Genomic DNA, 12,435 nt, shown 5'->3' on the forward strand with positions numbered 1-12,435 from the left:
TTGTTTGAAAAACACATTCATCCTTTTAAATTTCATAAATATGTCAAATTCTGTGCGCTAACAAACGTATGGATCCTAAAGTAATAAAAACTAAATTTTAGTATATAAAGGCAATTCCCCTCATAGCCTATTGTGTCCCCCAAAACTGTGAACCTGGTAATGAAAGGGCCAATATAAGTATGCATAATTGAAACTTGGGGGTTTTTTTGCCACTTACAATGACTCAGAATAGCAAATGTATTCCAAAATTGCAAGGTACTAAAGACTGAATTTAGCACATCTTCTGATTCGAATAAAACAAAATTCAGGTTCTGAACTCACTTCACAACATGTGTTTGCATTACTGAAAGGGCAAAGTTATAAGCAAACTACTGACAAGTTGTGACTGTAGAAAACATCATTTTTGTACACTGGAAAAGGCAAAACAATGGGTTCTTGAAGGTGTCGATATCCTTCATTTGTTAACTTTCGACATGATTGCCCAATCAGATCATCCTAGAGACTTTCACTCTGAATGACCCCAGAGCTTCAGGGCTAAAAAGTACAAATGGCTTCTGGGAAACCAGATTGCCGGATCTACCAATCCATTCTCTGCATGGCATACCAGTAAGTACAGGTGGCAGAATTTGGGTTGGCAAACTGTTTGCATTTCTCTGTAACAATGCTTTAACATTTGTTCAGATAAGAAAGGTCTCAACATTTGGGTCACAGTGTTTCCCACTAAGCAGCGACCATGCATATGCCTCATGATATCTTTCTTCTATATGCTAATTCAGCCCACGCATGCTTCTGCATGTATTCGATAGATGCAGACTTCTCTACACACCTTTCAAAACAAACACCAGCCTATCGACCGACTGTTTGACTTCTTATTCACTAAATTCCACAAGAACAAATGCTAACAGCATATTTACAGTGTTGGTCATTCCTAGTGGACAGCAGAAATTAAAGGGCCTGAGCCAAGCCTGTCGACTGGACTACCTGTTAACTTGCAAGCGTAACCAAAGGTACTGCTTTACAACCAAACGAACCCTATGTAGTAGAGCCCTGCATATCTCAGGGAATATCTTCCCCGACACAAGTTCTCCCATCTGTTAACTATCGTCTAAATACCCCTTCCTTCAGATACCATCTTCAAGTACTTGAAGGGCTGTCATAGAGGATGGTGTGGAATTGTTTTCTGTGGCCCCAGAAGGTAGGACCAGAACCAATGGGTTGAAATTAAATCAAAAGAGTTTCCGGCTCAGCATCAGGAAGAACTTCCTGACCATTACAGCGGGGTTCCTTGATGGAACAGGCTTCCTAAGGAGGTGGTGGGCTCTCCTTCCTTGGAGGTTTTTAAAAAGAGGCTAGATGGCCATCTAACAGCAATGAAGATTCTGTGAATTTAGAGGAAGGTATTTGTGAGTTTCTTGCATTGTGCAGTAGTTTGGACTAGATTACCCTGGAGGTCCTTTCCAACTCTATGATTCTACCCATCTCATGAAAATCCACTATGGATTATAGCATGGACCCCACTGAACCAGCTCTGGTGGTGAAAAGTGCCATCAAGCTCAAGCAAACTCGTGGCAACCCAAGGAAGGTTTTCAAGGGAACCTAAGCTGGAGCTATTAGTTCCTACACTGCTGTGCAAAATAACAGACAAACACTTTCCATATCACTGTTCACCATCTTAACCACTAAAGATCTGAGAAAGCAAAACCCGATGGAGCTTGAGTTCAACAGGATAGCCAAATTAATCAGTCATAGCAAGCAAAACAGATATCAGAGAACAGACGTGACTTGCCATTGCCTGCCTCTGCACAGTAACCCTGAACTCGCTAAAGATCTGAGAAAAAAATTCTATGGAGCTGAATCAAAAGGGAAGCCATGTTGGTCCGTCATAGCAAAGTAAAACAGAAACTAAGTAGCACTCGATGCATCACATATCAGATGCACCCATGAAGTGTGACTCAGTACAGCTTATGCTGGAATAACATTAAGTTAGTCTACAGAGCTGAACAAACTCAACGTGGCCAAATTTAAGAGCCAGTTCTTTGGTCAGGAGTCCAACTACGACCATCTCTCAAAAATGTCTCAGAAACACTTAGTCAGATTCTATAACAGAGTCACCAAATTCATTATCAGACAATTTGGCAAGCTCCACAAAGAGGCAAAGGTTAAATGAGGCAACCTGGCGTAACTTCGGGCTACAGCATAAAGCCTGCATTTTAACCTACACAAGCAACTATCAATGCACTTGCATTTAACAGCCCTTCCATACCGAACACCAACACCAATACGTCTCACCTGCCATTTGAACACCTTGAAAGACAAGGCTTCCTTTGGGGGCGTTCTTCCTGATTTCAGAACAGTGCTTTAACTTGTTAAATATGCATTTTCCTGGCTACTTACACTACCCCAGGAGTTGCAGCTATGCTTTGATGAAACACTCACAGCTGCCACAGCATTCTCTCAGCTATTGCTCATGTGACTGAACAGTAGTCTAGACAGAATTCATCCACATTTGACAGCAACAGAGTGAAGCTGTTTAGGCTCCTAACAAAAATCTGTATTTTATACAGTTACAAAGGTTGTGGCTGTGCTCACCAGATGGCAATTATTTTTGGTTGTCTGAGAACCTGCCTCTCCTCCAAATCCTCCGTCATGCAGAGAGAGAGAAAGAGAGAGAGCAATCTCTCACCAAGGTATGCTCTTGGAAAATGTCAGAACCAAGCATGAGGCTTTCCCCACTTTGTACCAGGCATCCAAAAATGAAAAAAAAAAACAGTGCTAGGAACTTAAAGCATGGCACATTATGAGCGATAAGGCCCTGACCCTGACCCAAGCTTTATTTCAATTTATTTAGAAGTCTTTACCCTGCCAGCTAGCACCTTCAAATTCATGTCCTTGCTGAAGGATTCTGTGTTGCTTCTCCAGTTGCATACTAAGCAGGAAAGCTTCCATTTCACCTCCTGAAATTGTGAAAGCTCGAGAGAAGGAAGTTTCAACAGATGCCAAAGGAAAAACCCTGCCTCCCACACAAGCCCTCTGCAGAGCACATGAACTGCAACGGTACAACTCGGCAGGATAACATTTTGAAATATGGTCCTCCATTCCATGCTGGGCATCAAGAAGAACAAGCAAGATTGAAACCTGATCCGCCTTAAAAGGCAGAAGACAAGTAAATCAGTGTTGACCTGGGCATAGTGGCGGAACATGCCGTGAAGTCTCGCCTGACTGATGGTGACTCCATAGGGTATTCAGGGCAAGAGACGTCCAGAGATGGTTTGCCTTTCCCTGCCTCTGCATCATGACCCTGGTATTCCTTAGTGGTCTCCCATCCAAGTACTAGTCAAGGCCAACCCCCTAATTAACTTCCAAGAGCTGATAAGATCAGACCAGCCTGGGCTATCCAGGTCAAGGCAATTTCTGCTTTCTTGCTGTGTCTTTTTGCAGAGAGGCTCTTTGGACCAAGCAACCCACCAATAAGAAGTCTACTTTGGATCAAACTTCTTATTGGAGGGTCGCCTGGTGCCAAGAATACAAAAACAACTGTGATACAAGATCCAAGTGGGCAGCTGTGTTGGTCTGAAGCAATAAAACAAAGTTAGAGTCCAGTGGCATCTTTAAGACCAACAAAGTTTTGTTCAAGGCTGGAGCTTTCAAGCACATGAAAGCTCATACCTTGAATAAAACTCTGTTGGTCTTAAAGGTGCCACTGAACTCTTAACTTTGTTCAACTTTAAAACTATCTTGGGCATTTGCAGATCAACAATTGCAAGCAGAAGTTGTCAAAACTCTACAAGTTGTCAAGCATAGATAAGTGAGCCCCAGTTTCCCATGAACCTGCCCATGGTACAGTTTTGAGGTCTTTTAGGAATGAAAAAGGTGTTGTGTGACCTTTCTAATGTGGTCTTTCTAGGAAGTTAAGAGCAACGATACAACTCAGCTAACCCTAGAAGTCTTTTTGGTTGACCTATTAACAGAAATAACTGTAATTTCACATTGGACATTTTTGCATTGTATTGATTGGTTGATATGGGCAAAGATGGCTGTAGCGGGAAAGCTAGGGAAGAGAGATCACTAATAAGAAATGTAATAGTGCCCGCTTTGCAAGCTATAGTTTGGGTGGAATATGCCAGTCTTGTTGCATGTTGTACAAGGTCCAAAGAATGTTAGTAATATAGGAAGAATGAACTGTAAGTATATGGTGTGTCTTGCCTGAATTGAAAAGACCGAATTGAATCTAGGCCTCCAGTTGTTGGCTATCCAGAGGAACTGGTTAGCCACTGTGTGAGACAGGATGCTGGACTAGATGGACCACTGGGCTGATCCAGAAGGGCTCTTTTTTATATTCCTATGTTCTTAATCCAGAGTTCTAAATGAGAAGTCTTCTTTCTATAAGAAGGCCTGAAGTATTTCCATATAAGGCACTTCTTTGAGTACACTCACCCCACCAATACACTGAGGAAACTGGTGGCCAAAGGTAATATGAGATCCCATTAAGTTGGAACACTTATACTTTTATCCTAAAGATGTCTGTTCAAAGTCACTGAGCGCTGACTTTAAATTATGACTTTGTTTATTTAGCTACAAACATCTACTAGGAAACGATTTGATGCTTGAGAAGAACAACACTGGTTAAGGCAGGGGTGTCGAACTCATTTGTTATGAGGGCTGGATCTGATATAAATGAAACCTTGTCAGGCCATATGTGTGTCATAAAAAGTAATGCCAGGTTGTGGATATGTAAACTTGATAAAGAACACAGGCAAACACAAAGGTTTTTTGCATCAAAATCTGTAGACAATGCCTGTCCTGTAGCAATCTTGAGTAGGCTGTTCAGCTGTTGTTCAGGTATGTATCTGTAAGTTGCAAACCTACTTTTGATTTACTGACATTCATTACAGAAATCTCATAGTCAATGCTTTGAACCTAAGACCCAGAGAAAAATATGAAATGGCTGGGCATTGTGAGATTTTGTACATAAGTTGCTTCATATGCCGGTCAGTCAATGGAGAGAACAGAGGCTTTGCTCTGTAGCTCCTGTACGATTGAGCAAATATGGCAAAGCAAGCTGTGATACAGAAAGAAGCGAGAGAGGGAAGCAGATGACAGTGAGTTGCTTGTGGCCTGATAGGAGCCCCCTGGGGGCCTGATCCAGCCTTTGGACGCATGTTTGACACCCCTGGGTCAAGGCATCTGTTTTTGCAACACCTTTCCATGAGTTTCATATTAGTTCATAACTTTATCTTTTGAATAGGGAATTATCAGTTCACAAGAACAAACTGGTCAGGAATATCAGTTCCAAAGAACATTATTATATCTTTCTGGATAAATTACTATTTGGAAAAAGTAAAAAAATGACACATGTACAAAATCAGGACTCCTTAAATAGGCTGCCGGTGTCAGCCATAATGTTAATTGTAGGAACTACTATTTCTTTTACTGCATATAGAGGAAAGAAGGGGGGATGTTAGTCTATCGTTCACACTCATTTTTGGTACTTGGGTGGGAGGCAGCGCTAGCTCAGTGAAAGAGTCTCTGCTTGGTTTGCCGAAGGTCCCAGGTTCTGTCCCTGGGTTCTCCAGTTAAAAGGACCAGATAGCAAGCGATGTGAAAAACCTCCGCCTGAGACCCTGGACAGCCACTGCCACTCAGAATAGGCAATACTGACTTTGATGGGACTGATGGACTGATTCAATATGTGGCAGCTTTGTGTACTTGTCTCTGTTCTCAAACACTTACCCATATGTGAAGAACAGGATGCCGGAAGCTGGGAAAGACGGAATATGCTGAGCCAGCCTACTCTAATGAATTTATTATTTATAACTGCTAACGAATAACTAAATCAGCAATATTCTAAAGCAAGACACCCTACTTACTTTGTCCTTATGAAACTGGCCAAACATTAGATCAGGCTCTATCTTAGTAGGAAGCACTTCATCCGGTTATGGGAGGAAAGGGTGGATGCCTTTCCTGAGGTGGCTCATACTGCTCAGTGGTGGAAAGGGCCTTCAAGTTGTAGCCGACTTAGAGCAGGGATCAATGGGGGAATGGGCGAGGGGGAGAGGTAGCTGTGAATTTCCTGCAATGTGCAGGGCAGGGGTGACTAGATAAGCCTCGGGTCCCTTCCAGCTCTATGTTTCTAATGGTGACCCTGTAGGATTTTCAAGGCAAGAGATGGAAAAAAGTGGTTTGCCATTGCCTTCCTCTGCAGTGACCCTGGACTTCCTTGATAGTCCTCCCATCTAAGTACTAACCAGGGCCTAACCGCTTAGCTTCCAAGAACTGAGATCGGTACTAGTGCTTAGTTATTTTTAAGCAGGCAACCTCCTGGTTGCACTTTTTAAAACGCAAGGCAGTTTTTAACAGATCAAATAATGTGCAGACCACATTATTTTGTTTCATTGGACCTCCTGCTAGAATCTTATTGTCAGTTCGAACTAATCCTGTATCCTTCAAGTACAAAACATTTTCATTTATCTTTGAAGACTTCTGACAGAAACACCAGAGGGAAAGTGAATGCATTCTTCAAACAAGGCTGTTCTTTTATACCTCTCGCATTACAAAACACAACTTGAATTATTTACTAGGTAATTGATCATTTAAATTAGTCTGGCCAGCCCAGTTGTCTCAATGGCATGACAACGCATACTTCTGACCATGAAAAAAGGATCACAGAAGTTCCCCTTGCTCTGAGAAGCAAAAGAATTTGACACCTTCTAAGACAAGCCAAATACAGTGAAAATATACCCCTCCTGCGTTAATTTCTGGACCATCGAACAAGACCAATCTTTACAGTGTTCCTACTTCAAAGGAACTTGCTATGAGTCCATCTAACTGCTGTATACTTGGTTTATTTCACTGTACCTGCATCAGGGATTTGCTTTGTTTTAGTTACAGCACAGAATATGTCCCCAGAGAGATGCCGTTCTAAGTTTCAGATGTCTGACATTTCAACATTTCCACATCATGATTAATTTTAAAACTATGATTAATTAAAATTAATCCCAAGCTGTTACAGTTCATATTACTTTTCAAGCACTGACATTTAGAAAAGAGGAAGATTTTCAACACCATGCAAGCCCCCCCAAAACATTATCTCCTCCTTTTATGAGAGGCATACATGTCTGGGGCCAGTGATCAAATCAGCAATCGTAAAATGTTAAAGACACTTATTACTTTGTAATGCCACTTCCATCAAGAAGGCAATCATCTTCAGCAGCTGAAACAATAAGTTAAACAGAGGCCAACACAGCATTAGCATGGAAAGCCTCTCCTCTCAATCTCACCAGAACCCCAGATCCACAATCAAAGTCCCTTGGTAATTAATAATTTCTTGAGTGTGTGCACACTGCTAGAAATTACTGTTTTCACCTCTTTTGAAAAAACTAGAGAGAATGTTTTGCGCCTATAAACCAGGGGTGTCAAACATGCAGCCTGGGGGTTGAATGAGGCCCCCAGAGGGCTCCTATCAGGCCCCTGAGCAACTGGCTGTCATCTGCTTCCTTCTCCCTCTCTTACTTCTTTCTGCATCATGGCTCGCTTTGCCAGGTTCTCTCAATTGCACAGCAGAGTCAAGCCTCTCTTCCTTCTATTGGATGAGGATCCTACCCCTCCTGTTCCCCTAGAGAAGGAAGGAAAGAGCCAGAGCTTCCTTTGCCCAGTTCCCTGGATTGCATGGGAGAGATACAAGGAAAGCACAATTAAGACCAGAGTGCTAATGTTTTAAGCATGTTCTATTTTAAGAAAAAATCTTTAATCATGTTGTCTGTGTCCTTTATAGTCCATATCTCTACTACCTGGCATAACATTTTATGACACACATGGCCTGGTCTGACAACAGCTCAGTTATGTCAGATCCAGCCCTCAGGACAAATGAGTTCAACACCTCTGCTATAAACAGTCTCGTGCACTCTGAAGCAAACATAGGTAGTAACAAAAAAGCTGCCATTTAATAAGAATTACAAAGATGCCCAAATATTATCCCACTAAAGCACTTCACCACCATACCTGTACGAAAAAGAAACTTGACCAAGGTGATAACAGGACCCCGAAGGCCGGGCAGTTCTGTGGAAGTTCTCACACACAGACCATGCTGGTAAAAAAAAAAAAAATCAACAGGCTAGCCAATAAAAAGGCCACATTTTCTAGCGATCTTACCTGTCCAATTGAATTTTAACGGCAACACTGATTACACACTGTATCTGCAGAGAATCCACAGTGCTGATTCACAGCATTTGATCAGCCTGAACTTCGTTCCTAAAAAGAAAAGAAAAAAAAGTACAGTTTGAAATTGATTTTGGAGACAGCCCTTTATAAAAAAATGTTGACAAACTGAATTTTCTCCTAATAAGACATTGGATCGCTCTTGAAGCGGCAATGGCAACATGTAAATTTTTAAAACTGAGCCAGAAAACTATATCTACAAAAGATCCCTTCAATGTATTTCAATCACAAAAAAGCTGACAATCACTCAGCCTTATGGATGCATACGTCTCACAGATGCTTCAATTTCTTAGCCTGGAATAAATCCAGTGAATGCTTGCACAGTCTCAATCACACCCTCAACACATAATTTCCTTAGATCTGCCTAGCTCTGGAATGGACATACTTGCAAAAGGAACCTCCACAAATAAGTTTTCTTGACCGGCAGAAGTTCAGCCGAGCAAACTTTTCTAACCCACTTGTTTTGTACTCTAACTCATGTTTTTTATAATACAAAGCAAGCTCCAAAGTTATGAAAACATTTATTTATTTATATTTATACACCTACCCTTCTCCTGAACAAAACAAGACCCTATGCATAACCCAAGGCTCTATGCAGGTAACTGAGAAAATGGGTTTTTTGCACATAAACTTGCCAGAAAACACAATTAGCTCTAGTATTTTAATGTGGTTATGATTTAGCTTTTAAAAAATGCAAAACTAGGTCACATGGCTCATGCTCCGTGTCAACGGTGATAAAACTTGCAGTTACCAAAGAGGGGAGAGTTCTGCCCAAGGATCTTACTAGCCTTGGTGACATTGGTTTTAAATGAGGGGGTGGATGGAGTAGGAAAGATGCATTCCTGTTAAGGTTAGAATTTACAGATGATGTCCCAGTATGTAACCCTCCAAATAACATTTATGATCAGATTTATATGGCAGGGGTTGTTTGTTTGTATTCTAGACATTTACACACTCCACACCCTCATTATATACCCAAACCTTTCAGTGAACTCTCTCCACAAATACCACAGATTTACTAGTTCTCTGTGTTCCCGCTCACAAACGCAATCTGAAAATCCTTACTACTAAAATAGTCCCAATGTCTTAAAATCTCAAACGTCAAACAAACAGGAAATCCTCAAATACATTTCTTTGCTGTGCTGTAAATATAGGTTCTATAAATCTGCAAGTTAACTTTGTTGATTTCACTTAGACTGGAATGCCTCTGCATAGGATTGCATTGCAACCCACAAAACTTTTTTTGTAGCAGGAACTCCTTTGCATATTAGGCCACACACCCCTGATGTAGCCAATCCTCCAAGAGCTTACAGAGCTCTTAGTACTGGACCTACTGTAAGCTCCAGGAGGATTAGCTACATCAGGGGTGTGTGGCTTAATATGCAAAGGAGTTCCTGCTACAAAAAAATATCCAGGTAACCCACTTGCCAAAGACCATCCCACAAGCTTCATAACCATGGGATAATTTCAGACCAACATCCCTGGTTCAAGACCAGCACTATTCCACTACACTGCAATGGCCATATGCATACTTCTCAGCAAACCTCTGCTTGCCTGTGACAGACGCATGTCACTCATTTTCAAGCTTGTACATACCCTCCCACTTTCCCTTGCACATGGAACAGGACTTCATTACACTCTGATCTGTTATGATGCCCATATCCAAGTGACTGAACAAACTGGAGTTTGTTCCCTCCCTACAAGCCAGAATTAAACAAAAGGTTATGGTGGCAGAAAGGGCCATCAAGTTGCAGCCGACTTATGGTGACCCCACAGGGTTCTCAAGGCAAGAGACAAGCAGAGGTGGTTTGCCATTGCCTGCCTCTGTGTAGCGACCCTGGGCTTCCTTGGAGGTCTCCCATCCACATACTAACCAGGGCTGACCCTGTTTAGCTTCCGAGATCTGACAAGATAGGGCTGGCCTGGGCCATCCAGGTCAGGGTAATCTCCCCCCCACCACCACCACCCAATATTAGTGAATGCCACCACTGCTCAAAATTTAAGCATCCTTGTCATTTTAATTTGATGTACTCCACTTTGAGCCCTCACGAGGGAATGGGCAGAATATAACAACAATAACAACAACATTATTTCTTCTATACCAGGTGTGGCCAAACTGTGGCTTGGGAGCCACTTGTGGCTCTTTCACACATATTGTGAGGCTCTCAAAACCCCCCACCGCCCCATCAGACATCTTGGAGAAGGCATTTCTCTCTTTAAGTCGCTTCTCCAAGTCAAGCCAGCTTGGAGAATGCATTTAAAGTTATTATTATTATTATTAATTTATATTCCGCCCATTCCCTCCCCCCCATAGGGGCTCAGGGCGGAGCACAACGTAAGTTAAGATTGCTTTCTTTCCTCCTCGACCTCCCTCCCTCCCTCTCTCAATTATCTGACATTTATTCTATGTGGCTCTTATGATAAGCAAGTTTGGCCACTCCTGTTCTACACCTTCTGTCCCAAGAACAACGGGGACACATTGCCCTGATGCTCCTATCCTCTCTTTCTTTTCTTCTCCACCCATCCAATCACTTCCAGCTTCAGCACACATGATGTAACTGGGCCCACATCATTCAGAGATTCCGCTCTCCCCCTGTAACATTTCTAGCAAGATCATGAGCCGCACATTAAGAGAACACCTGTGGAACTACATTAGCAATAAGACATGCAAAATTTTTTCCCCTTCTACCATAGTCCACCCTCCAGCTGGCAGTAGCAACATACAGTATTTTCTTTTCTCTGATGTTAAACATGGCTTTGTGAACAGATCACAGAAGTTATGTAAACACAGGAATAATTGCCACCACCAAGTTTCTCTCCAGCCTCATGTAGCTTCTGCCATAATAAGGATGGCAGATGCTACAGTAGCTCTTTTTCATCATCTGAGGGCCCCTAAAGTTACTGTATCAAAGACAAAGCTTCCCAGAAATTTTCTCAGAGGAATCTAGAATTTGTCTATGCAAGTTTTGACAGTAAAAAAAACCTATATTAGATGCATCAACCACAGTTGTCATGTGTGCTCCAGTAACATGAAGCCGGAGATGGTCATTCTGATTTTACTTTAATTGGACAAGCTACAATCAGGTGCTCCAGATCTCCAGCAACCAGGTATCCGTGATTTTTCCAATCCTAGACACCAGGCCTCGGATTCAGCGGGAGCTCACAGGAACACAGCTCCTGAACCTTTCTGAGAGTTCCACCTCCTCCTTCCCACCTTGTCCACTGAATAGTAGGTGCAACTGTGTAACAATCCTGGATGAGCTCCACCACTTATTTTTCTACAGAACGACCCCTGCTAGTCACTTTGGTCACATTATGGGGACAAGAGTCACTGGGAAAGACAATAATACTAGAAAAAGTTGAAGGCAGCAGGAAAAAGAGGAAGACCCAACATGAGACGGATCGACTCAGTCAAGGAAGCCACAGCCTTCGGTTTGCAAGACCTGAGCAAGGCTGTTGGGGTCATTAATTCATAAAGCTGCCACGGAAGCAACTTGAGAGCCTTCACACACACAGAGGGAGTCACTGGCCAGGTCTACTTTCCATTCAAAACGCAGCATCTTATTCGGAAATCACTAGAACCATAAGATTCTCAACCAGCATTAATCCCAGCTAGCTGGCATTAGTATGGAATGTCACAAAACAAGCCCTTGAGAACAGCCTTACAGTGCAGATGTGCTGATGTCCTTGCAAAGATAAGAAAGACAAATTACCACTGCTGCACATGAGCAACAGCCCTGAAAAAATGGCCAGTATTTCCAAGTACAAGCAGACTGAAGACAGAGAGCTGTAAAGGGACCAAGAACGCAAATGTGACGCACTGAAATACAATTTTAGTGTGTTGAAAATCCTATGGGTTCACCTACATTCATTGATGAGCTACAAGAAACTAGAGGGTACCAGAAGAGAGAGGTGATCACTACTCTTGTTCTAACAGATGGATCCACTCACAAATAAGGATTAGCTATGCTTCAGAGTATTATATGAAGGCTCAAAACACATACTAACCCTTCCACACCTGGTTGGTACTGGGATGGAAGACCACTAAGGAAGTCCAGGGTCACTATGCAGAGGCAGGCAATGGCAAACCACCTCTGAACATCTCGTGCCTATGATCCTATGGGGTCATTATAAATTGGCTGCAACTTAACAGCTCTTTCCATCACATTAGAAGAAGAAGACGACTACGGATTTATACCCCACCCTTCTCTCTAAATCAGA

The 12,435-nt window shown here is 42.3% G+C and overlaps 1 protein-coding gene across 2 annotated transcripts in view; it reads right to left on the reverse strand.

The window, feature by feature from the left end:
• The window catches only part of OSBPL2 (oxysterol binding protein like 2), a 124,642-nt gene that overhangs the window by 107,636 nt on the left and 4,571 nt on the right, over positions 1–12,435 (reverse strand). For both annotated transcript variants that reach the window (XM_060230685.1, XM_060230684.1), the window contains exon 2: positions 8,149–8,247. The gene's annotated coding sequence lies outside the window, so the exon portion shown is untranslated. The remainder of the gene's footprint in view (positions 1–8,148; positions 8,248–12,435) is intronic.

This window comes from Heteronotia binoei, chromosome 2 (assembly GCF_032191835.1).
Source record: "Heteronotia binoei isolate CCM8104 ecotype False Entrance Well chromosome 2, APGP_CSIRO_Hbin_v1, whole genome shotgun sequence".
In the NCBI taxonomy this organism is placed as follows: domain Eukaryota; kingdom Metazoa; phylum Chordata; class Lepidosauria; order Squamata; family Gekkonidae; genus Heteronotia; species Heteronotia binoei.